The sequence below is a fragment of the Triticum dicoccoides genome, chromosome 7B, assembly GCF_002162155.2.
Source record: "Triticum dicoccoides isolate Atlit2015 ecotype Zavitan chromosome 7B, WEW_v2.0, whole genome shotgun sequence".
Lineage (NCBI taxonomy): Eukaryota > Viridiplantae > Streptophyta > Magnoliopsida > Poales > Poaceae > Triticum > Triticum dicoccoides.
The window spans coordinates 211,038,140-211,065,567 of record NC_041393.1 but is presented as its reverse complement, the minus strand read 5'-3'; positions in this window follow the sequence as shown (position 1 = coordinate 211,065,567).

Here is a 27,428-nt window from a genome sequence, read left to right as displayed (position 1 = left end):
AACGGATTTCGCAGCTAAGCCTTCGAATGGGAGGCTGGCTCACCACTCGGTTAGGATTTTTTTTACAGACTTAGGCGAATCGGATTCGCAGCCAAGCCATCCGCTGGGGGATTGCTTTATGTGGACAAAAGTTATAACAATTACTGGGAAAAGTATAAAGCTCTTGTCTTTGATAAATAAACTGCAGAAGTACTTTTATTACAACTCATCCGAGTGACTACTTAAGTGTAAAAGGGGCGGAGAAGCTCCGCGTTCCAAGCTCGGGGCTCGTCGATCTGATGCTCGACATTGTAGAGACGGTATGCTCCATTGTGGAGAACCTTGGTGACGATGAAGGGACCTTCCCAAGAAGGAGCAAACTTGTGTGGTTTCTGCTGATCCACTCGGAGAACCAAATCTCCTTCCTGGAAGGCTCGACTCTTCACGTTTCTGGCGTGGAAGCGACGCAAGTCTTGTTGATAAATGGTCGATCGGATCAGGGCCATCTCCCTTTCTTCCTCTAAAAGGTCGACTGCATCTTGCCGTGCTTGTTCTGCTTCAGCTTCGGTGTAGAGCTCGACCCAAGGGGCATTGTGGAGAAGGTCACTCGGCAAGACTGCTTCAGCTCCGTAGACCAAGAAGAACAGAGTTCTGCCAGTCGACCGATTGGGCGTGGTCCTTAACCCCCAAAGTACCGAGGGAAGTTCGTCGACCCACGCGCCAGCCGCATGCTTGAGATCACGCATCAAACGGGGTTTCAACCCTTTCAGAATCAAGCCGTTAGCTCGTTCTGCCTGTCCATTTGACTGCGGATGGGCGACTGAAGCATAGTCGACTCGTGTGCCTTGAGATGTGCAGAAAGCTCTGAATTCTTCGGAATCGAAGTTTGACCCGTTGTCAGTGATGATGCTGTGCGGGACTCCATATCTAAATATTAATTCTCTGATAAAGCTGACAGCAGTGCCGGCATCGAGGTTCTTGATGGGTTTGGCTGCAATCCATTTGGTGAACTTGTCGACTGCTACCAGCACATGGGTGAAACCGCTTCTACCTGTTCTCAAGGGGCCTACCATATCCAGTCCCCACACAGCAAAAGGCCAGACGACTGGAATGGTCTTCAAGGCCGAGGCGGGTTTGTGTGACATATTGGAGTAAAATTGGCATCCTTCACATTTGTCGACTATCTCTTTCGCCATCTCATTTGCTCTGGGCCAATAAAAACCAGCTCGGTATGCTTTAGCCACGATGGTCCGAGAAGACGCATGATGGCCACAGGTCCCCGAGTGGATGTCGTTGAGAATCATTCGACCTTCCTTTGGTGTTATGCATTTCTGGCTGACTCCAGTCGCACTTTCTCTGTATAACTGACCCCTCATGACGATGAAGGCTTTGGATCGGCGGACGACCTCTCGAGCCTCTTCTTCATCCTCAGGGAGTTCTTTTCTCAAAATATAGGCGATATAGGGCACTGTCCAGTCGGGAGTGACGACCAAAACTTCCATGACCAAGTCGACCACAACTGGGACCTCGACTTCAGTCGGATCTGTGGCGCTTCTGGGCTGTGGGACTTCTTCAATGAAAGGATCTTCTTGAACCGACGGTGTGTGAACATGCTCCAAAAACACACCACTCGGAATGGCTTCTCTCTTGGAACCTATCTTCGCCAAGTCATCGGCTGCTTGATTTTTCAGTCGGGGAATGCGATGGAGCTCTCATCCCTCGAATTTCTTCTCCAGCTTTCTCACTGCATTGCAGTATCCAGTCATAGCTGGGCTTCTAACGTCCCACTCCTTCATCACTTGATTGACCACCAAATCTAAGTCGCCATAAATCATAAGGCGACGGACGTCGAGTGAAATGGCCATGCGCAACCCATACAAGAGTGCTTCATATTCTGCTTCATTGTTGGAGGAATCAAAGTGGATCTGGAGCACATATCTGAGTTTATCTCCTCGGGGGGAAACCAAAACTACCCCAGCACCAGAACCATTTAACATCTTAGAACCATCAAAGAACATGGTCCAATGCTCCGAGTGAACTTGAGTCGGCTGTTGTTGTTCGATCCACTCGGCGAGGAAATCTGCTATAGCCTGGGACTTAATGGCTTTTTTTGCCTCAAATTTGATATCAAGGGGAAGGAGTTCAATCGCCCATTTAGCCACTCGACCAGTTGCGTCTCTGTTGTGCAGAATCTCTGATAATGGTGCGTCGCTGACGACTGTAATGTCATGATCAGAGAAATAATGAGCAACCTTCTTCATGGTCATGTAGATCCCATATACGAGCTTCTGATAATGAGGATATCTTTGCTTCGATGGAGTCAAAACTTCAGAGAGATAAAACACTGGGCGCTGAACTTAGAAGGTTTTACCTTCCTCTTCCCGCTCGACCGTAAGTACTGTACTGACGACATGTCCTGTGGCTGCAATGTAAAGCAACATAGGCTCTTTGCTGATTGGAGCAGCAAGCACCGGCTGGGTGGAGAGCAGAGCTTTTAGCTCGGCAAACGCTGCATCAGCTTCTGGAGTCCACTCGAACTTGTCTGTCTTCTTCATCAGTCGGTAAAGAGGCAACGCCTTTTCACCGAGGCGAGAGATGAATCGACTTAACGTGGCCAAGCATCCAGTAAGCTTCTGGACATCATGCACACGCACAGGGCGTTTCATTCGGAGTATGGTGCCAACTTTTTCTGGGTTAGCATCGATTCCTCATTCTGAAACGAGAAAACCGAGTAACTTTCCGCCAGGTACTCCGAATGTGCATTTTGATGGATTGAGCTTGGTATCATACCTCCTGAGATTGGCAAATGTTTCAGCTAGGTCAGTCAACAGGTCGGAACACTTTCGTGACTTGACCACGATATCATCCATGTACGCTTCTACGTTCCGACTGATTTGAGTGAGTAAACACTTTTGAATCATTCTCATGAAAGTGGCTCCGGCATTCTTGAGACCGAATGGCATGGTGATATAGCAGAAGCACCCGAATGGGGTGATGAAAGCTGTTTTTATTTCGTCAGGTCCATACAGACGGATCTGATGATATCCGGAATAAGTGTCTAAAAAGGACAATCTCTCACATCCCGCAGTCGAGTCGACAATTTGGTCGATGCGAGGGAGAGGAAAATGATTTTTCGGGCAGGCCCGATTGATATGTTTGAAATCAATGCACATGCGCAGTGAGTTGTCCTTCTTGGGGACCATGACGAAATTAGCGAGCCACTCGGAGTGGTACACTTCTCGGATAAATTCTGTTGCAAGGAGTCGAGCCACCTCCTCGCCAATGGCTTTTTTCTTCTGAACGGCGGACCGTCGAAGATGTTCTTTAACAGGTTTTGCTTTTGAGTCGACCCTAAGGCGATGCTCAGCCAGTCCCCTGGGAACACCCGGCATGTCAGCTGGCTTCCATGCAAAGATGTCCCAGTTCTCACGGAGGAACTGGATGAGCGCTTCTTCCTATTTAGAGTCGAGTGTTGTGGAAATGTGGGTCGGAGCTGCGTCGGGGTCAGTCGGGTGGATATGAACTGGCTTCGTCTCCCCCGACGACTGGAATGCTGACACCGTGGCAGGCTTCTTGGCCCGCAGCAAATCACTCGGATCTGCATTTTTCTTGTACCCGTCCAGCTCTACCACTGTTATCTGATCGTCGTGATCTTCGAGCCTTTCTGGAAACACTCTTCTGCCTTCTTCCGACTACCGGTGACAGTGATCACTCCTTTGGGGCCAGGCATCTTTAACTTGAGGTAAACATAACATGGTCGAGCCATGAAGCGGGCGTAGGTTGGCCTTCCCAAAATAGCGTGGTAAGCGCTCTGGAAATCCACGACTTCAAATGTCAGCTTCTCTTTACGGAAATGCTTCGAGTCGCCGAACACTGCATCCAGAGCTATTTGACCGAGTGACTCGGCCTTCTTTCCGGGATGACTCCGTGAAAACTCATGTTGCTGGAGCTGAGCTTGGACATCGGAATGCCCATTCCCTTGAGCGTCTCCGCATACAATATATTCAATCCACTGCCGCCATGCATCAATACCTTCGTCAGTCGAGTGCCTTCGACGACTGGGTCGACCACCAGCGCTTGCCTCCCAGGGGTGGCAATGTGAGTAGGGTGATCGGACTGGTTGAATGTAATGGGAGTTTGTGACCATTTCAGATAGCTTGATATCGCCGAGGCGACCATATTCACCTCTCGGTTGATCACTTTCAGTCGACTTTTGCTCTCTACATCAGCAAAAATCATCAGGGTGGAATTGACATGAGGGTACCCTCCATCACTGTCCTCCTTGTCCTCGGCCTTGTCCGACTCCTTCTCCTTGTCCTTGGGTTGTTTTCCTTGAAACTGCTGGATTAAGAGCCGGCACTGGCGAGTGGTATGTTTCGGGTAGATGAAGTTTCCCTCTTCGTCTTTCTTCGTGTGGATGTGACACGGTAGATCCATCACGTCATTTCCCTCTTTATCCTTTACCTTCTTGGGGTTCCAAGATCCTTTGGGCTTCCCTTTGAATTTGCCCTGGGTCACGGCCAGAGCCTCTCCAGGAGCAGCTGGCTCGGCCTTCCGCTTCTGCTTCCGACTGGAGTTCCCTTTTTCCGATTGACTCGGCTTATACTTGCCACTCCGGAGCCTGTCCTCTTCTTCACCGTTAGTGTATTTGGTGGCAATCTCCATCATTCGACTCAGGGTCATATCTCCGGTTCGACCAAACTTCAGGCTCAACTCTCTGTTCTTGACACCATCCTTGTAAGCGCGGACCGCTTGATGGTCCGACACATTCTCCACGGTATGATGCAAAGTGATCCATCTCTGGATGTAATCTCTCAATGTTTCACTTGACTTTTGTACGCAGACTTGCAGCTCTGTCAATCCGGCCGGTCGCTTGCAAGTTCCCTCGAACGTCCTGACGAACACTCGGGAAAGATCTTCCCAGGTGTAAATGCTGCTAGGAGCTAACTGATTCAACCACGCTCTGGCCGATCCCTCTAGCATGAGTGGCAAATGCTTCATGGCCACCTCATCATTACCACCGCCAATCTGTACCGCCACTCGGTAGTCTTCAAGCCAAGTTTCAGGCTTGGACTCTCCGGTGAACTTACTTATCCCAGTCGCCAACCTGAAGTTGGGGGGTATCACTGCGGCTCTGATGGCTCTGCTAAAGCATTCTGGACCTGAAACATGGACTCGGCTGCTAGTGGGCGCATCTCTGTCATGGCCACCTCTATGAGCTCTATTCCGGTCGACCAAACCTTGCACGATGATGGATCTCGCGTCAAAGCCTGGTTCTCTGGGGTCGACCGGAGCTCTCCGCCCAACACTGAACTGGCGCCTGTCATCTTGCTGCCGATGGGCGTTAGACCCACTTCTCGGAGGAGGAGTGGGCACTCGATGCCTATCATCACGGTCGAATCGGTCATCATAATGGTCCCGCCGGCCTTCACGTCCCACGCGCCACGGAGGCGACCTTGGGCTGTGAGCCGACTGAACAGTATTCGCAGCGACGGATCGACTGTAAATCCTGTTGCGCGACTGTGACACAGCTGAATTCTGATCTCCTGCCGCCCGGAGCAAATCTCTGATCTGCAATAAGCCTCTTCCAGCCTCTGACTGAGAGGGCTGGATTGACTCTGCTATACGGGCTGCAGCTGCTAAATTCTGAATCGGGGTTCAGTATACCTGAGTCGGTTGCGGAAAGAGCTGACGTCAGCTGGAGTCAGATACTCGTTGACGCGCACGCTCGTCGAGTGCTCGCTGGAGGTTCTCCAGTCGAGTGCGTTCAGCCAAGTTGGCCAAACGCACCTCTTCCAAAGCACGAGCCTCAGGAGTTTCTCCTGCGATGGGAGTATGCAGAGCATCCATGTTCCGGCGGCGAAGTTCTTCTCTTTGTTGAGAAGTGAGCGGCTCGGGCTGATATTCTTCGTGGGCCTGAGCGGGGTCGCCCCCATCGTCCATCCCGTTGATGCGGGGGAAGCCGGGGGGGCTACGAGGCCCGTTGACCATTAGGACCTCCGCCGCTGGATCGCTGCTGTCGCACTCGGATGCAGTCTCTACGGAGCCAGTCGACAGATTGAACAGGCCGTAGAGAGATTCGTCGGGCTCAATTGCCGCGACTTGGGTGGTGGCCGATTGGCGAGCCATTGCGTGTCTCACCCAACGCTGAAGCCTCGACCGACCGGAGCGCTTGCGCTGGCGGGAGACACGGTGGGAGGACGGCGCAGGAGTCGACCGATATGGGGTCGACGGCTGCCGCAGCAGGACGCCGCGGACACACGCCCAAAAGTGCGTCGCCCCGCAGACGGGGAGTGCATCGATGTCGAGTGGTGCCTTCTGGAGCCAAGCGGAGTCATCGGCGATGAAAGCGAGCGCACCGAGATGGATCTCGCGGCCCTCGACCAGAGCTCCGCTAGAAACCATGATGAAGGCAATCGGACAGATTGCAACTTCTCCAAAAAGTCGCTAAGACACCTGCCCCACGGTGGGCGCCAACTGTCGTGGTTCTAAGTCTGACAGTAGAATGGGGGGTAGGTATGGAGAGGCAAGATCCTAGCTATGGAGTAGTTGTACACACGAGTGTTTAACGAGTTCAGGCCCTTCTCGGAGGAAGTAATAGCCCTACGTCTCGGAGCCCGGAGGCGGTCGACTGGTTTCTGTGTATATGAGTTACAGGGGTGCGAACCCTTTACACTGAGGAGGGGGGTGGCTTATATAGAGTTCGCCAGACCCCTCCGGCCCTCAGTTATGCAGGGTTTAAAGTACATTAAGACAGGGGGTTACTGGTAACGCTCTCATAAAGTGCCATTAAGACTATTAAAGCTACTTAATGACAGACCGTTGTGGGCTGAGTGACTTTAGGTCTCCTGCTCATCGAGTGGTTAGCTTCATGGTCGAGTGGCTACCTTCATCGTCGAGTGTCCTTGAGTTCGTCGAGTGAAGTCTCTCCCGGTCGACTGGAAGGTAGCTTCTTCTAAGGATGATGTCCTTGGGTAGGGTATCCTAGATAGGTTCATGACCCTACCCTAGGTACATGACTTCATCAAGTAGTGTGGCCGGCGGCCATGGCCGCGCGACGGTGTGCTTCAGGAGCAAGGAAAGTGGTGGAGAAGAAGGGAGGCAGAGAGGGGAAGAAGAAAATGAGAAGAGACACTGCCATGTGGGCCCCACATGCCAATTAACGGTCAAACAGACGATTCGTTTAGGAGCGGACATGACCTGTCATAATCGTGATCAATTGTAAAACACTCAACCATTTGGGTTTTTTGAAACAACCGATGCCAAAAGTGATAGCTATCAGTCACAAACAAATTTTTGGTAGTTTTCTGAAAACCTAACGTGAAAAATGGTAGTTTTATACTCTTCATAATGTAAAACGTTTTTCCACACTTACGTCTTACATTGTGAGACGAAGGGAGTAACTATAAAATAAAGAGTACATCATTCATAGCCCAGAGGAGGGATAGAAAATACTGGCGATCGGTGCTGTAAACTGTAGTATGTACAAACCTAATTGCAAAGGCGGTTTTTTCTTTTCAATGCTGCAAACCATGCATGTTTGTTCTGGACGTATAGTTATAATATCAAGTATCAACTATACTCTCTCAGCCACTTCTGTTTTGACCGGCTTGGGGCATTTCCAACGTCGACCCTCAAACCGCCCGCATACATTCGGACCGTGTGGTCCAAACCCTGGAAGTCATTCAACATGGGTCTATATCGGTCTGTCGAGTGGTTCGGACCATTTTTTCATGCAAACTGAACTCAAATGTGAGGGGTTTGCGGGAGTTTGGACAAGAGACACGTCAGACCCTTACACCCATGGCCCACCCAAAACGAAGACGGTGCCCGCCATTTTGTAGCATCCGCACTGTTTTCGCGCCAAAATCCTCCACTCTCTTCTTCCATCCTGCCGCTCTCCACCCAATTCCCACCCTTTTCTCCCACTTTCTTCTTCGCTGCTGTGCCAACGCATGGAACGGGGCGAGGACTTGCCAAAGATGGAGGTGGTGGAGGTGCAGGAGGATCCGAGCATCACCCTCGCCCGGAAGATCAATTTGGCGACTCGGCAAAATCGTCGCGTCAAAGCGAGGGCCACAAAGGAGGAAACACTTAGGAAACTGAAGGCCACCGGAGGGCATGCTCATGGCCTCCGTGGCAGTAGGCATGCTGGTCACAGACGTGGTGGAGGTCGCAGCCAGGGTCGCAGAGCCCCGATGATGTCGCCCACCGTCCAGATGCCGCCATGGCCCGAGCATTACATGGCTCCAAACTACTTGATGTGGAGCATCCTTCGACCATTCCTATGGACGTCCCATCACCACCACAAGCACGAAGAGAACCAATTACAAGAGCACACGCACACGTCGTCCAAATCGGGATTAACTCCTTCCTCTTTGAACTCCATTCGAATTCACACGAGAGTTGGGTCCTACCTCAAACGGAAGTGTTATGCACTCTTAAGTATCAAGAAGAAGACCGTGAAGAGGTAAGGACGGAGGTACAAGCAGCTATGGAGGAAGAGAAGGAAGAAAGGAGCGAGAAGGACGAAGAAGGGGAGGTCCTGGACACTCCGGGTGCCCGACCTCAACCTATGCGCGGCCCCTGCTAGCCCCGGGTGCCCGGTCATGTGGGGCCCGGGTGCCAGCCCCCCTGAGCGCTGCCCCCAGCCGGCCCCGGGTGCCCAGCCTTGGAGCCCTGGGTGCGCGACCCTCCCACCCGGAACTGCCAGCCACCACCGCGGGTGCCCGGGCCACCACCCCCGGGTGGCCGGCCTCTACAGCGCCAAGGGCGCAGCCCCCTGGTCGGTCCGAGTGCCCGACCCCTCGCGCCCCGGGTGCCCGAACCCTCCTGAAGCGTCTACCCCCGGGTGCCCAGGCCCCTTTACCCCGGGTGCCCGGACCCTCCACCGTGGTTATGCGTTTTCCGGGATAAATTACCCATGTACCCTTGTTTTGCCCCCAATTCATTCCTAGCCTATGAATACTCCCCATCTAGCTCATTTGGGGGGTGAGCAAAGATTTTGATAGACACTAGAGAGCTTTGCTCCTTGTATCCCCTCCTCTTGGAGATCAAGCCCCCATCTTGGGAAGAATCCTTGTGGATTATCAAGACCTCCTCTTGGAGAAGATCAACATCAAGACCTCATCTCCTACGAGTGGGAAGAACTTTACCCTAGTGCCAATTTCCTTGAATTGTTCTTGTATGCTTGTGGATCTCATGTATGCTACTCTAGTGGATGTGTCATTTGGGTTTGTTTTAGTGATTTCCCCCTTGTGCTCTTATGTGTTCTTTCTCTTTTCCTCCTCCAAGTGTGAAAAGATCCAACCCTAGGGTTTCACCCTACAACATCTTGGTATCAGAGCAAGGTTGATTCACATCTTGGAGTCCCTACCTTCATTTGCTAGCCTAATTTCGTTGCTTTTTGGCCCAATTTAAGAATCCCCACAAAATAGCCAAAAAAATCTTGTAATTTGTTGGTTCTTGTGAGATTTTGTTGTTTTGGTCTATGGATTTGTTGTTTGGCAAGTGGATCTAGCCTTTCCCCAACCATCTCCATATTTCCCACCATGAAATCCATTAATTTCTTGCTTTTCCAACAATTTTCGCCCAAATTCGGCCACCACCGGGTGCCCGCACCGCAAATCCCCGGGTGCCCGCACCCCCGGGCAAATTTCGCCCACCACCCTTGACCATCCCGGGCACCCGCACCCGGTACCCCCGGGTGCCCGCACCCCCCAGTTTCAGCCCAACTCCAAAAACTGTTTCGGCCATAACTAATTCATCTGGAGTCTGATTTTCGCATTCTTTAGCCCGTTTTGTAGCTATTACATCCTCCACTAACAAAAATACTACCACCACGATTTGACTCCATCAAAGTTTTGGCACTTTGGCATCTTTGCCTAGGCCATCCACCATATCATCCGCAAAACCACCATGCTTTACGCAACATAACCCATTTTGATCCATATAGCATTTGTGGTTGCTTGAGTGGTGACTTGAGTCTCCTGAGGTCTTTGGGCTACTTAGGGACGATTGCTTCTTCATCAACCACCACCACCACTTCTGCATTACCAACTCTAGAACCACCACCACATTTCGCTACCACCATTTGACATTTGCCTTTGGAGATTTTGAGTTTGCAGTTTTCCGTTTCCTAGGGTGTTTCGGCTAACAAGGAATGGTTTGACATAGACAACACTGCCGATCAACTTCGTCAAGGATTCGTCATCGACCACCTTCACCTTTTTGACAACCTAACTGTAAGCAAGAATGGTAACCTCTATATCATCTTGGTATCGTGGTATCGCATCATTGTACATTCATCCTTGCCATTGCTTTGTTAACCCCTGGCCCATTTTGCGTCACTTTCCTATCGAGACTAGCCATATGAGTATTGCTGGGCCACGCTACATGTGCACTTTAGTGATCATCGATATGAACCTACGATTGCATACATACCTCATCTTGGTATCCTCATATCATCTATTGTGTCACAAGATTGTTCCCACATACACAATTGCTATCTTGGTTCGAGCATTTTGCAAAAGTGGCCAAAGAAAAAAAAACTTTTAAGCAAAAAGAGAAAAACAAAGAGCTTGTAAGCAATAGCCATAGCATCGCATATCATATTACCATATTGATCATCTTGGATCATCGTGTGCGAAACACCGGAACATCATACATATATAGCATACTTGGGATAGAAAGATGATACATTTTGCATCTCATAGGTTGTGCACAAGTGTCGTATCCGCCTATTGAGCAATCGTGCTAGCGTCTCTCTAGAGTTGTGCAACACGAGCGTTTTTCGTGGATTCCACATTTTGAGCTCATTCCTTGGTTGCACGACCAGTTTATCTATTTGTGTGTGTTTCCGTGTGCTATCATTTGCTATTGGTCTAATTACTTTACTTGCAATTTGGTGAACCTTCTCAGCATTTCGATATCTTGACTAACATTTTCTTGACATTTTGTGCCACCTATCCTAACCATGCTCCTCCATAAGCTTTACTTGTGTAGGTGTGAGAAACAAACCCGGTACCAATTCCCCTATAGTAGCATCACATTGAGTGATACTCGATACATTTTCAATCTTTGGAAAAGGTAACTTTGGTATTGTCTTCTCATTTTCCTACTCACCTTTGCTCGAGCCTTGTGATGGATAGGCAAAGCACATCTACTTCGGTCTACAATAACAACGACGAGTTCGATGCCATGAAGAACAATTTGGCCACCAAGATGGATGCTCAAATGGAGGAGCTCAAGGTCCTCATCAACAACCGCAAGAGGTCTTCCTCATCTTTGAGAATATGCTCAAGTGCACATCCTTCCGAGCTACCATCTTCGGCAAGACCACATCGGCATCGACACCATCCCCAACAAGAACGTGAATGTCAAGAGCTCAACACCAACCACCGCTCTATGACTTCACCATCTACCTTGGCATCTTCGCCAAGTGACTTCAAGGCATCTTCGCCTTTGGACATTCGACATCTTCGCCTACAAGCACCTCAAGACTACGCTCAAGAGAAGCTCCCCAAGCTCAATTCCTGACTTCCACGAGCTATTACGACCTCGACGCCGACCATGAGATTCCTTTCTATGGGACTCAAGACCCCGAGGAGTATCTCGAGTGGGAACGCAAGATGGACGACTACCTCAAGCTACATCAAGTCCCCTTCAAAGATCAAGTGAAGTGCGCCACAAGTAACTTCCACAACTACGCGTTCACATGGTGGCTTCACACACCTTCGAAGAGCTACGCCAAGAGTTGGCTCGGGACGAAGAAAGCTATGCGGCGAGAGTTTCTGACTTCCACCTACACGGAGCATCTTCAACGCCAATTGGAGAACACCATCCAAGGATCCAAGTCCATCGACGAGTACTTCACGGAGATGAAGAAAGCTTTGCGATGTGCCGGCGTGAACGACCCAATTTGGATGAAGTTCCACTTCATGATGGGAGTGAACAACGATATCTCCAACACTATCTTCCGCGATAACTACAAGTCCCTCGACGACAACTACATTGGTGCTCTCACGGCGGAACAAGAATTCATGAAGGCCAAGGCTTCTCCACCCGAAGCACACTTCTCGAAGACCAAGCTCCAAGACGGCGAGCATGAGGTTAGTGCCACCGAGATGTCCAAGCCCAGAGAGCTCCAAGATGATGCTCCAAGTTCGACTTCGCCGCCATTCCTCTTTGCGGCATTGATGATGCCGAGTCTACTTTGACTCTTTTTCAAGACGGCATGGCGGCGACTACGACTCCGGAGTCTATCAAGGAACATGCATTGGAGGCAAGCAACAAGGTGGTGAGCAAGGATGATGCTTCCATCTTTGGAGGCGAGAGTGACAATGTGCCATCTTCGGCCTTCATCCACGTCGATGGTGACGAGATGGTTGAGCATGGGATTTTCCCTTCGACCACGGCGACGTATGATCACTTGAGTGACTTTTGCCACCATATTGAGAGTGAGAGCGAGTTCACCACTAGCCCCACATATGATGAGTTGCCCCAATTACCATGTGAGGAGAGCCACAACCCTCACCACTTGAGTGAGATGAGTGACTCCACCATATGTGACTTCGAGTGCACCTATGTTGAGGGAGTGGGTGAGCCACCACATAGAGAGAATGAGATAGTTGATAGGTCATGTGAGGCCACTTTCAACAGTAACGACTTGACCTCTACCTCTATTGTGTCTTCTCATTTGGTGCTAGGTCCCATTTATGATGACGCGTCGATCCGCGACGACTTCGTCCTCCCTAAGGACAAGACGATGGCCCTGGTGGAATATGATGCACCCCCACATGGTTCCATCAAGATGAAGATGATGACCACCATTTGGTCTTTCCCACCTCACCTACACCACATGAGTGGAATGACAAAGGTAACATAGGTGTTGGTGATGCTCTAGCCCCACTAGTGGACATTCTTGACATTGATTGCTTGCATGATGATGATCACCTTATGGATTCACCACATACTATGTCTTCTACATGCTTAGGTGTGTCACCCATTTATGATGCATATGATGACGAGCGTGTTGAATTGCCTAGTTGTGATGCTATGCTCCATAGGATTTCTTGTGATAATTCTCTTGGTCACATCATGTTTGACAATCCGCTTAACTTGTCATATGCTATGCATGAGATCAACAATATGTCACATTTGCAATCTCATCGTAGTGACTATGCATATGCCATTAAAATAAACCCAATTTGCACATATGGCATAGATTACAAGCCCATGGTTATTGGCATTTGTTGCTTGTGATGATATTGGTATGCTTCCTTTGCATCATTTATCTGATATGCCATGCCATGACCACCTAGCTTCGGACATGCATTGTTTGCCAGTCGTCACTTTTCTCCATATTATGCTTCGGCTATTGCTCATGAGGAGACCCCAATAGTTTCCTCATACCCATTAGAAGATTTTGCTACATCCTATGAATTGCATGATCCCCATGATTGTGTGAACCATATGCATCCCATGAGTAAAAAATGCTATTGTTGTGCCACATACTTGCTCTAATTTGTGTCCTCATCGTGCTATACATGACAAACCTTTCATGATGGATGACATGTTTCTATATCAAGCATCTCATTTATTTGAGCATTGGATATTGTGTGCTAACCAACACATTCATGTGCGCATCATAATGGATGATGTGTACATATACCACGCGCACACAGTTTTTCCTTTGTCTTTGTTTTATGTAGGTACTCATGAATACTTGTCAACTTCACAATCCCATGAGTTAACAAAACGAGCTCTAGAGAGCAATGATGATTTGGGATCCCATGGATTACACTTCCTACCATTCCATTCGCGCAAGGACTTCGCGCATCTTTCTACATGGCCCTCACATGGTTATGGATTCTTTTCCATTATGTATCATTTACCCATAGTGCCATGTTCACTTTGCATGCTATGCTCATTCCTATGCCTTTGCCATGCATTTGTGACCCATGCTTTGCATTACACATGGCGATTGATTCTAGTACTTGTATGTGTATTTGCAAGCTTGGTGGAGAAATTGCTTGTTATTGCCATGTTCTTTGTGCCCAATGCCTATGATGATACCTTGATCTTGCTTAGTGTCCGTGCTTGCGATATGCCACGTGCATTACCTATGCCTACTATTTGCACACATGACATGATTGCCATGATTACCTATAGTATGTTGCATCTTTGCACTACTAGCTTGCATGACTTGATTGCCTCACACATGTTGCACAGCTGTTATATCATTTGTGTTGAGTGCCACACTATCTTCACCACACCATATGCACGTTATGCTTGGATTGTCTTGCACTTTCCCCATGTGCTTAGACGTTTCATTTTATTTCGTGTTGTGAATGACTCTTATGCCTACCATAGACCATTCTTTGAGCGCCTTATGCATGTTTGCTATGAGCTTGAGGTAGATGCTTATTCTCTTGTCACACATATTTGCATCGCTACCTCACGTTTACATGCTTGTTTCCATGATGCCCTTGATTTTTCTCAATTTATGTGCTTACATGACATGTCACAATCCCTTGTCACACCATATGCTATGCTTGATGACGACACATGTTTGGTGAATCACCTCTTGAATGCTTGGTTTTGCACTAACGCTAACCACATTTGTTTTCCCAAGTGTTTGTTGTACTTGCTCCTTTTGAAGGAATCACTAGACGGTGCAACATTGGAGAGTGCCCATTTTGAGCTTCAACATGATAAGTGTTTGGTGGTCGTCCACTTCTACACATCAAACGCCCTCTCTTTCCCATGGTGATGAAGATCACGATCCACGGACGAATCTCTCCCAATGGGGAGGGGGGGATGATGCGGAGCATCCTTCGACCATCCCATGGACGTCCCATCACCACCACAAGCACGAAGGAAATCAATGACAAGAGCACACGCATGCGCCATCTAAACCGAGGTTAACTCCTTCCTCTTCGAACTCTATTTTGAATTCACACAAGAGTTGGGTCCTACCTCACAGAAGTGTTATGCACTCTTAGGTATCAAGAAGAAGACCGTGAAGAGGCAAGGATGGAGGTACAAGCAGCTATGGAAGAGGAGAAGGAAGAAAGGAGCGAGAAGGACGAAGAAGGGGAGGTCCTGGACACTCCGGGTGCCTGGCCACTTTGGCCCCGGGTGCCCAGCCTCAACGTGGGCGCGACCCCTGCCAGCCCCGGGTGCCCGGCCTTGGAGCCCCGGGTGCCCGGCCCTCCCGCCCGGAGCTGCCAGCCATCATCCCGGGTGCCCGACCTCTACAGCGCCAAGGGCGCAGCCCCCTGGTCGGTCCGAGTGCCCGGCCACTCCTGAAGTGTCTACCCCCGAGTGCCCGGGCCCCTTTACCCTGGGTACCCGGACCCTCCACCGTGGTTATGCGTTTTCCGAGATAAATTACCCATGTACCCTTGTTTTGCCCTCAATTCGTCCCTAGCCTATAAGTACTCCCCATCTAGCTCATTTGTGGGGTGAGCAAAGATTTTGATAGACACTAGAGAGCTTTGCTCCTTGTATCCTCTCCTCTTGGAGATCAAGCCCCCATCTTGGGAAGAATCCTTGTGGATTATCAAGACCTCCTCTTGGAGAAGATCAACATCAAGACCTCATCTCCTAGGAGTGGGAAGAACTTTACCCTAATGCCAATTTCCTAGAATTGTTCTTGTATGCTTGTGGATCTCATGTATGCTACTCTAGTGGATGTGTCATTTGGGTTTGTTTGAGTGATTTCCACCTTGTGTTCTTGTGTGTTCTTCCTCTTTCCCCCCTCCAAGTGTGAAAAGATCCAACCCTAGGGTTTCACCCTACAACACTACTACGTCGCCAAGCAGCTCGGTAGGCAGTTCACGGCAACCATCGCCGGGCAAGTGCTTTACATCGTCGACGTCAATGCGGTGCCGCTGCTCTTCTCGGGGTCTTCACCACAGCTCGTCGGGCGCGGACGGCAGGCAAGGAGCACATGGGTGCCCACACGTTGTTCGCTACTATGCCTAAAGTGGGGGAGAAGGCGTACGATGACACGGACAGGGAGATGTTCGACATCATTTAGGACAGAGGCCGAGGAGGAGGTTATAAGGACATGCATGTTAGGAAACGTAGTAGAAAAAAATTGCCCTACGAACACCCAGGAAAAATATGAAGATGCATAAACGGTTTGGATCTTGATCGTTACCGACCCGAGAGTGCAGCGAAAGTAGACGAATCAGTGTAGATCATACTTGGAGTCGCTCGAACCTTAGATGAACGATCCCACGAACCGCCCACGAACAGCCCTTTAACAGAAGATCGAAAGCACTGCCTCTTTACTTGGTTGCAAGCGTACGACCTTCACGATCTGATAGCGCTTCGCCGACCAGAGCTAATCGATGCCGGAGAATTAGAGGGAGGGGATTAGAACCACACTGTACTTCTAATTATGAGGATTAGATGATGTAGGTCAAGCTCTAATTGGTCAACTAGAATCAACTATAATTAGAACTAGAGAACTAGAGGAGGCTCAAAACTTGTGTCTAGATCCTCTAATATATATAGGTTGGAGGGGAGGAGAGGCTGCAAGAGAAGGGGAAGGACTCCCCTTCCCTCGCGCCGGCCAAGGGGAAAGGAGGAGTCCCCCCCCCCAATTCGGCCTCCCCCACTAAGGGAAAAGGGGGCGCCACCCCAATTGGGCCTTGGTGGCCCAATTTTTCTTCCACCTCTTGGCCTTTTAAGGCCCACTGATATTAAATTAAATATAAAAGCCTCCTAACAATTACTAGAGCCTTTTATTATTAATTTAACATCTCTAGAAACATTTACCACCTATATACATTATTTATCGGTTATACCCGGTATTGCCCGATTTTCCAGAACCCTTTCGGTGACCCCAAAACGCTTCCGGCTCCTCTCGAAACTATTCTGAATATTAATGAACAATTCCACAAATAAATCCTCGATACTCTCATCGTACTAACACTTAGCAGATCATGATTACCTTAAGCTTGTGACCCGTAGGTTCGGTAAAACATAAACATGAACAGAACTCCTTCATTTAGTGACCGATAGCGAAACTGTGGACGTCCATATCGATCCCTATGATTACACAATGACATTCAAGTGAACCTTTGATTATCATGTGATGTTCCCTTTGCTTCACGATACTTTACAAAACCCAAGATGCATCGGTATCCTCTTGAGTCATGCTCACTATACCGTCATCCTCGTTACCAGTTTTGTTCTTCTTTCTCGTTGAAGTGTTTCGGCGTCCCCGTGACGAAGTCACTTGTGTCTGGCCAGACAATGATGGATGCCATCACAACGAGAGGGCCCTAAGAATATCTCTCCCATCGTCGGAGGATCAATTTCCACTCTCAAGATATCTAGTCTCTTGTCAGACTTTTCAACAAACTTGTAAGTTGTCGTTATGATCACCTAGTTACAGATGACGTTTGAGCAACCCCAATGTCCACCATACGGTAGGAAGTCACTACGATACTTTCATGGTCCAAGAAACTAAATCACACACACTTTGTGTTATAACAATTGATTTCAGACGATATTATCTCAATGCATAAGAAACAAGTTTGGGTCGATTCAATATGACCATTCTTCTAACATCATACTCTCAATGTTATTCTAGGATTATCGTTTACACTTACGATATTCTAAAATCCGAAAAACATGATCAGCAACGACACTTGAGCCAGTCCCAAAGGCAAGAGTAGGAATCTTATCTTGTCGTTTATCGTTCTACGCGTGCATATGAGTTTTCCACTGACTCAAGTACTCCAGGATCATAGCAGTTATAACACAGAATATAAACTCTTAATTATGAATACAAAAAATATAATAATACAATATTATTGCCTCTAGAAAATATTTTCCAACAAGGCAAGTGGAAGACTCGGATCCCACCTAGTCCAGCAACAACACCCACACACAATAGGGCTATGCCCAGACTGGCAGCAGCAGACCTACACCCAGATCGGCATGGGCACATAGCAGCAAGATTGGGCTGCCGAACAGACGGAGGAGGAGGAGGAGGACGGCGAGGACGATGATTTGAATGATTTTCCGGCGATCCAAAGAAGAAGGTTGGAGGAGAAAACTTCAACATGCAGGACGACAAGTTGTTGTCCAATGCATGGTTGAGGCTAGTCATGGTTGGCTACTAGCCTCGATCCGATCCATGGCACGGAGCAAAAGAGCTCAACTTTTTGGGCCAACGTTCACACATGGTTCCATGAACACAAGCATTTCGCCCGCTACTCCAACGCGGTCATCCGCAGCCTTGACCCAAAGTCCCTCAACCATCGATGGTACACCATCCAAGAGGCCATGTTGAAGTACTGCGGCCACTTGGCCCATCTCATTGCAGGGTGGCCTAGTGGTGTCCAAATCACTGAGCAAATAAGTTCATTTCATCAGATATGCATAGTTTTGTTGATCATTTGCCGGATATTCATAGTTTTGTTAATCACTAGCCGGATATGCATAGTTTTGTTGATCATTGGGCAGATATGCATAGTTTTGTTGATCACTAGCTAGATATGCATAGTTTTGTCGATCATTTGCTAGATATTCATAGTTTTGTTGATCACTAGCCGGATATACATAGTTTTGTAGCCGGATATGCAAAGGTTTGTTGATCGTTGCCCGGATATGCATAGTTTTGTTAATTACTAGCCGGATATGCATAGTTTTGTTGACCATTTGCCGCATATTCCTAGTTTTGTTGATCACTAGCCGGATATCATAGTTTTGTAGCTGGATATGCATAGGTTGTTGATGATTGGACGGATATGCATAGTTTTGTTGATCACTAGCTAGATATACATAGTTTTGTAGCTGGATATGCATAGTTTTGTTGATCACCCACCGGATATGCATATGTTTGTTGATCATTGGCCGGATATGCATAGTTTTGTTGATCACCCACCAGATATGCATAGTTTTGTAGCCTTCTCGTGTGTGTATGGTGTTGAAGAAGTTGGAGAAGAAAAACTTCACCGTCATGCAATGACGGAGCTTTGTGGAGGCCAACCTGGGCCATCGACCCCAACCCAAGAGATATATTTAGATTATCCTTAATAAATTGCCCATAGAATCACTGTAATCCATCCTAAACCTGGTATTGGTCCCCCAGCCCATTGCCCCTCCTAAGATGTGGCCTCGGGGAAAGAAGTGGGAGGAGGAGAGGGCGAAGCGAGAAGGTGCGGCGGTCAAGATGACGGAGAGGTTCGAGGACATCTTGTCCAAGGAGGAGGAGGCATACGTCAAGCGCCTAGACATCAAGGAGGAAAAAAAGTTAGAGAGGTTCAAACTGTTGATGGAGACGACCGAGAAGAAGCTAGCGCTCGAAGAGAAGAGGGTTGAGATCGAAGAGAAGAAAGCCATGCTCGAGGAGAAGCAGACAATGTTCGAAGAAAAGAAGATGAAGATTGTAGCCGATGCAGAGGACGCCAAGATGTTGTCCTTGAAGGTTGAGTCTTTGGATGCCAAAGCAAGAATGATCGTGCAAGCCGTCCGGTACAAGATGTTGCAGCGGTAGAAAGATGAGTTGGAGGCAACGGACAAGGAGGAGGAGGAGGCAACGGTGAAGGAGGCGGAGGCTGCATACGCGGCGTCGATGACAACTTGAGTGTGGAGGAGGCTCGGGTTGCCGATCCGGCAGGGTAGAAAATCTCAATTTTTTGCACGGACTGTCGGACTAATATTCTTTTGTGATCGGGCATGTAAAAACTTGGGCATAGTTGCCTCTTTTTGATTGTGATCAGATATGTGATCCGGTGTTGGTGTGATGCTGCGGGCGCTATGGATCAGACTTTTATTTGAACTTCAAATTGCCCTTTACTGGCGAACATATACATGATAAGTGGATGACCGGCTTCCGCATCCATGACTGCGGACTGGTCCCCCTATCCATAGACGAATGCGGGAGCAAATTTACAGGTCGGCCTTGGAGATGCCCTCAGGCCAGACTCCCAATTGGACTAAATCTGCATCATGTTTAGTGCCACGGCCAGTAATCATACTAAAGCTCTCATTACAAATATTATTCCTGCGACTGACATGGACAACAACTTCACTGACCTTGGCCACCCACCGATTCTTCCTGCTAAGAACAGATGCTTGTTATAAGTTTTCAGCTAACCTGTTAGTATGCAAAACCAACACTCTCTATGCACTCCTCTATCTGTCTGTTACATGCCTAGCATTCTTTTCTCCAAAGAGTTTATAACTAAGCTAGTGCCATCGTAAGAACTTTTTGATGGCAGGGATTAGGGATGCTGCCAGCATCAAATGCCTTTGCCTCAAAGCCTGGAAAAATATTTGCACATCCAAAGATGAAGGTGGCTTTGGTATTCCGAAATCTTTAAGCTATGAATCAGGCTTTAATTCTTGCGACAGCCTGTTGATTGTTGAGGTCCCTTCTTCTCATGTTTATTTGATTACAATAGCTACATGTCAATCACCTGACTCTCGAATTTTGGGTCAATCGATTTTTGTTGAAGGAAGTAACAGGTGCAGGGGAGGGAGAAACTCGTCGGAGGGGAGGAAGGAGCTCGTTGGGCATGCTACCACACTATCTGTCTTAGGGTTTAGGGTGAGGGCGGTGGTGGACGACGGCGGGGGGTGGTGTGGGGCTTCACCGGAAAAAAAAAACTCGACGCGGGAGGCCTAGAGGGATGGCCGAGGGCGGCGGAAGACCGGCGATGAGGGGTGGTTCAAGGGAGGGTGAGGTAGCGAGGCGATCGCAGGAGTGCTGCCGGCCGGGGGCCAGCAGTTAGGGCTGGCTGGCTCGGCAGGAGAGAAAGAGGAAGAAGATATGTCTGAGGTTGAAGACGACTAGCATCCATTGGATCTTGATTGGGCGGTTGCTATAAGAGAAGGAGAATCGACTAACTGTTTTATGTTTTTCAGGCGATTGACTTGTAGTCGGTCCCTTATTTGATTCTCAAGACTAAATACTTTGCTGATTCTTCTATTTGGCTAGCCAGCACCTCTGTTCCAAACCAGGTTTTTGGTCCTCATTCTTAATTATTATTATTTTGAAACAGGCAAAAGACTTGCCATTTCATTGATTAAGAAGAAGAGGAAACAGGGTCCGAATACAGCAGCCACATAGTGGCGAAAAAAGAACAACTACTCACGAGGCAGAATCACATCTAAACCCTTGGCCCCCATAGAAACCCATAGGCTTCCCTCATCAAGGATCTTGTCCATGATAATCATCGAAGGCGTAGAAGTATTTCTAAAAACCCTAGCGTTCCTCTCCTTCCATAGCTCCCAGGAGACCAACATAAGGAGCGAGGCCATTCCCTTCCGAGATGGCGAACGCGCAAGGGAAAGCTTAGTCCACCAGTCGTTGACATTGTTCGTAGTTGCCTAATCATGTGTCGAGAGGTCAACCAGCCCAATCCTCGCCTTAACCGTGTTCCAGACGACGATCGAAAAGCGCATTGGAACAAAAGATGGGCCGCCGATTCCTGGACCTGGTTGCAGAGCGGGCACAAGTCGCAATTTAGTTATCCCCTCCGTTGCAGCCTATCAGTCGTCCAAACCCTGTTGTGGATGACTAACCAAGCAAAGAACTTGCATTTAGGAGTGGCCCACACCTTCCATACGGTGTTAAGCAGAGGCGTGGTGGTATGCCCCTCGAATTGCATCTTGTAGGCCGAGGAAGTCGAGAAGGTACTGTTGTCCGTGAACTTCCAAGTGATCGTATCTTGCGTGTCGTGGTCAAGAATAACCCCCTCCAGCTTCTCCCACAGAGTGGCGAACTCCTAAATATGCCCGGCAGAGATGCCTTCTGTCAAGTTGATCTAGGTGACCCAGAAGTCTTCATTTAGGGCCTTTAGTACAGAGCAGTCTTTCCTTCTCGAGATATCAAAGATTCTGGGAGCAATCCATTGGCCTCAACCCATCAAGCCAAGGGGACTTCCAAAAGAGAGCTTTGGAGCCATCTCCAATCTTCACCGTCGTACACGCAGCGAAAAGGTCCCTATCAGCCTCATCACAAGGGGTGCCAAGCCCAACCCATGGTTTGGGTGTAGCAGACCACTCGAACCAAAGCCAGCGGAGGCGAAGCGCGGTGGCAAACTTCCACAAATTCAGAATTCCAAGGATGCCCATAATCTTCGGTCGACAGACCCGCTCCCAATTGATCTTGCACTTGCCTCCAGTGACCTTATCGCAGCCAGCCCATAGAAAGGCCCGTCTCAAGGCATCAATCCTCTTGAGCATCTCCACCGGTAGGACAAGCGATGTGATGCTATAGATGGCGATGGAAGTGAGTACCGCCTTAACCAGGTTGGCCCTACTAGGGGCAGCCATGAGTTGCCCAATCCAAGGAGCAAGTTTGCGTGCAACTTTATCTTTGAGGGGCAAGAAGTGTATTGCTTTGAGCCTGGACACCGAGAGGGGCAGCCCGAGGTATGTCATGGGGAAAGGGGTGAGCTTTGCCGGAAAGTGCTGCAAGATGTCCTTTAGGTCAAGGCCGGCACAACGGATGGGGGCCACAAGACTCTTATTGCAATTAGTGACCAGGCCCGTGACCTCCCCGAAAGCATCAAGGACAAAGGAGAAGTAGTGAACGTCCTCCTTGATAGGCTTGATGAAAACAACAGCGTCATCAGCATAAAGGGAGGCACAGAGAGTGGCGGTGTTGGCCTGGAGCGGCTGAAGTTTGCCTTGCCTTGTGACCTTGTCAAGGATGTGGTGTAGGGGGTCGATGGCGAGTAGAAAGAGTAAAGGGGACATCGGATCCCCTTGTCGCAGGCCTTTACCATGACGAATAGGATCACCAATCGTACCATTGAGCAAAACTCGCGAGGAGGCCGAGGAGAGGAGTGCTGAAACCCAGCCTCGGAAACGCAAAGGGAAGCCAAGGTGCTGCAGGAGATCCAATAAGTAGTCCCATCGAACCAAATCAAAGGCTTTCTTGATGTCAAGTTTGAAGAGCAACATGGGGGTCTTGCTCCAGTGGAACCTTCTAGCAAGGTTGCGCACATAGGTGAAGTTGTTGTGGATGCTTCGCTTCTTGATAAAGGCGCTCTGGGCTTGCGAAACAAGATCATCCATGTGAACTGCGAGGCGGGACGCCATCATCTTCGCAATGAGCTTGGCCACGGCATGGATCAGACTGATAGGCCGAAAGTCAGAGATATCTTCAGCACCATCTTTCTTCGGAATGAGCGCGATGTTGGCCGAGTTCAACCAGTGGAAGTTCGAAGCATGCAGATTGGAGAAGTGGTCAATGGCAGCCATGACATCCACCTTGATGATGTCCCAGCATGCTTTGAAGAAAGCACCCGTAAAGCCATCAGGTCCCGGAGCCTTATCAGATGGTGACTCAAACACGGCTTGCCTAGCCTCCTCCTCGGTGAAAGGGGATCCAATGTCACTGAGGTCACAGTCAGGGGTGGGAATGCCCTCCCAGTTAAAGTCCCTTTGTCATCGAGGGCCCTTCTTGATAACAGAGGAGAAGTGGCTGTGAATGATGGCCTTCTTATGGTCGTGGTCGGTAACCCAGCCACCATTATGTTTTAGGCGATGGATGAAAAAAAATTCTCCTTCTGCGATTAACTCTAAGGTGGAAGAATCTAGTGTTGGCGTCTCCTTCTTTGATGTTTGTGATCCTTGACATTTGCCGTTTCCGAGCCTTCTCTAGCACGGCCAGACCAACGACACGCCTCTTAAGCCTCTTTCGGAGATCAAACTCGTCGGGGCTCAAGGATCTAGATTCATGCGCAATATCTAGGCGAAGGATGACCTCCAAGGCCATATGAAGCTGGACCTTGACATTAGAGAAAAGTGTTCTGCTCCACGATTTAAGTCTGATACTAGTTTTCTTGAGCTTGTGATGGAGAATGTGGTAGGGCTTGACATGGCTATGGTCTTCATTCCACGCCGCTTGGACAGTGGACAGAAACCCGGGCATCCTAATCCAGAAGTTCTCAAAACGAAAGCACTTGGAACATTTCGGGCCATTCACATTTGCAAGCAGAAGCGGACAATGGTCGGACACGGAGGAAGAAAGGGCATGCAGGATGTGCGAACCGAACTTCAAGTCCAATTCCTCATTGCAGAAGAAGTTGTCAAGTTTGCTCAAGGTGGGGTCACTTTGACCGTTGCTCCACGTGAACCTCTTGTTTTGCAGATGGATCTCGTGTAACTCATAGGAGTTCAGGGCGTTTCTAAAACGGACAATGTGGCTGCGATCAGCATTTGCGCGATTCTTATCTCTTGCTCGATAGATTTGGTTGAAGTCACCCGTAACCAGCCACATGGTGCCCGGGGGAGGCTTTTCGAACACAAGCTTGCCAAAGAAGGCGTCCTTGAGATTGCCACGGGTCGGGCCGTAGACAGCGGTCAGCTTGAAGGAGGTGGAGTTGTCGGTCTAGGAGCGCAGGGTAACCAAGGCCGAGAGGTAGTAGATTCCAAAATGCACGTTGGATAGCTGGACCACATCCTCATCCCACAGCAGAAGGATGCCACCACGGGTACCATCTACCGGTCGTTGGGCAAAACTTTTGAGCCTCTGACCTCCAATGTGAGCAGCAGTGAAGGAGTCAATGTTCTCCATCTTGGATTCTTGTAAGCAAACGATGTGGCAAGGAGTAGCGGCAATCGTTTCATGAACGGTGGAGCGACGGCTCGGGCAATTTAGACCTCTGACATTCCAATTCAGAATTGTGAGGTTGTGTTCTGTCATTTGGAAACTAGGTCTACATCCTTGATCATGGCGATGACACAAATATGTAGGTACAGCCAGCAACTTGCAAGGGCAGAAACAGGACATAGTAGCACAAACAGCAACATAAACAGCCTCGCTAGGGCCAACATCCGCTGCGGGAACACGAAGCAGCAAACAGGCGTACAGGAGGAGTTGACATATTGCCTCGCCAGGGCATCAGTTAGTTGCAACAGATTGCAGTTGCAAATAGGCGTAGAGGGAGCGGAACTACAGGATTCAGAGGTACATGGCTCAACTAACATGGTTCACTAATTGCTACAGCGGCACAGCACCATCCAGCAACACATCAGGTCACAGCCGAAGCGCCCACGTCCTCCTGAGAGTCCAGCTCCGGGCCACCTTCTCCACCGTGCTCAATCAGGGCACTCTCGACGGCCGACATCAGGTCACAATCAAGGTTGAAAAGGGCCCTAAGCGCGGCAACGGTGATGTCCGGGAGACGACCATGAAACATCTGGACAAACTTGGTGATGGCCGCCTCGGTGAGCTGCTCTCCCTCGTCAACAATACCCATGCGCTGGCAAAGAAGCATCTCGGCCATCGCTGCAACGGGCAGCTTGCGGTTCTTGGCATGCAGTCTTGGGCTGCGGCGGTTCAGCTGAAAGCCAGTGACTCCGACCAACGTCTTGCGTCTTGCAGTAGGGGGGCGAGGTGGTGTGGAGAAGGGCGGCGAGGGGAGCAAAGCCGGCCTGCTTGGGACAAAGATGGGAGTGGCCATATCAACCTCCAGCGAGTCGTCGCCTGCGGCGCCAAACTGCAGCTCTGCCTCAGCCACCGGGGGTGGTGTAGGAGTAGGGGAGTCCTGGGTGGCCGCCCCCAGGGCAATGTCCCGGTTTGGAGCACCCCTTGCTGCCCTGCTTGGCCTGACGTGTACAATCGCCTATCGAGCAACCTCATTTTGTCTACCCAGGTACTCTTAAGGACCTGTGGCTTCCTGATCTTAAGCAATGGAATCAAACTCTCATCAATCAGCTTTTCTCTCAGCCTACTGCTTCCATTATTCTGAATACTCCAATCGTTAAGGATGAGGGCCCTGACAATCTGACATATTATGTTGGGATTTAACTCCTATAATGGCAAACGTAACACGAAAAGCATTTATAAACTTTGTTTTCTCCAGGCCACTCCTAACAATAGGCCTAACCACCCCCCCTCCCCTCCCTCCTTCCTTCCTTTGCAGGTCAAAAACATTATGAAACAGGTATGGAAGCCGAAGCATTTGGCTCCTCGAATCCAAACTTTTGCTTGGAAATTACTTAGGGGCTCTTTGGATTGAAGGATTTTCATAGGAACATTGAAGGATTCCAATCCATTGGATTTTTTTCCTAAGGAAGCCCTTTGGATCAAAGGAACGACACCTCCTGGTAGGACTAGGGTTCCTACCGGGCCTTCGGCGTAGATTGTATGAGCAGGGAGGAGGGGAACGAGGGCTGGAGCGGGCGCGCTGGCGATGAGGCGCCGTCGCGGCTAGGGTTAGGTGCGGCGGCGGCTAGGGTTCCGGCTCCTTGTGGAGCCGGGCAACAGAAGATTATGATATCTTTATTGCTTGCTCTCAAACGATGTCTTACAACTAGTATTTATAACTTTAGCCTAAGATAACTTTTCTAAAATAACTTGCCTAAGATAACTTGTGGGTCAAGCCCCTAATACTAATGTCCGGTGGGCCTCTTTCGGTTATAGACCAAACCGGTCATAACATCTCTCCCCGCCTGCGCAAACAGCTCGTCCTCGAGCCGAAAGTCTGGATAGTGTTGGCGGAATTCGTCACGCTGCTCCCAAGTAGCCTCCTCCTCCGGAAGGCCTGTCCACTGAACGAGGATGAACCAGACGCCACGATGGAGCTGTGCCTGCAACACCTTTGTCGGCTCTGGAAGAATGCGACCATCGGCGATGGGAGGAAGCGCCGGAGGAGCCGCTGGTGGCTCGCCACGGAAAGGCTTGAGCAGCCCCACATGGAAGACGTCGTGGATGTGAGCGCGGGCTGGAAGCTGAAGACGATAGGCCACCTTCCCAATGCGCTCCAAGATAGGGAAGGGCCCGGCGTAGCGAGGGCCGAGCTTGCGCTTTGCTCGCGGGTCGAGTGACTGCGTAGAGCGGTGGAGAAGACGCAGCCACACCCAATCACCCACCGCGAACTCCGCCTCGCGATGATGATCGTCGTAGTAGTGCTTGGCCAGCTGCTGGGCCTGAAGGAGACGCTGACGAACCTCAGCAAGCATCTCGTCACGAGTGCGGATGAGTTCACCCGCAACCTCCGTCCGAGCTGTCTCCGGATCCACCGGAAGGATAGGTGGGGGTGGTCGACCATAGACCACCTCAAATGGCGTAGCGCGCAGGGCGGAGTGATAAGAGGTGTTGTAGCAATACTCCGCCCAAGAAAGCCAGTCCACCCAAGCGCGAGGCCGATCACCTGTCACACAACGCAAATACATGGCAATGGCCTTGTTAACCACCTCGGATTGCCCGTCCGTCTGAGGATGGAACGCCGTACTCAGGCGGAGCTGGAAACCCGCCATCTTGAAGAGGTCGCGCCAGACATGGCCCGTGAAAACTGGGTCCCGATCACTGACGATCGAAGCAGGGAACCCGTGTAGACGGACGATGCCGTCGAAGAAGGCCCGGGCCACTGACGCCGCCGTGTATGGATGGCCGAGCGGGATGAAGTGGGCGTACTTGGAGAAGCGGTCGACCACCGTGAGGATGACCGACTTGCCACCCA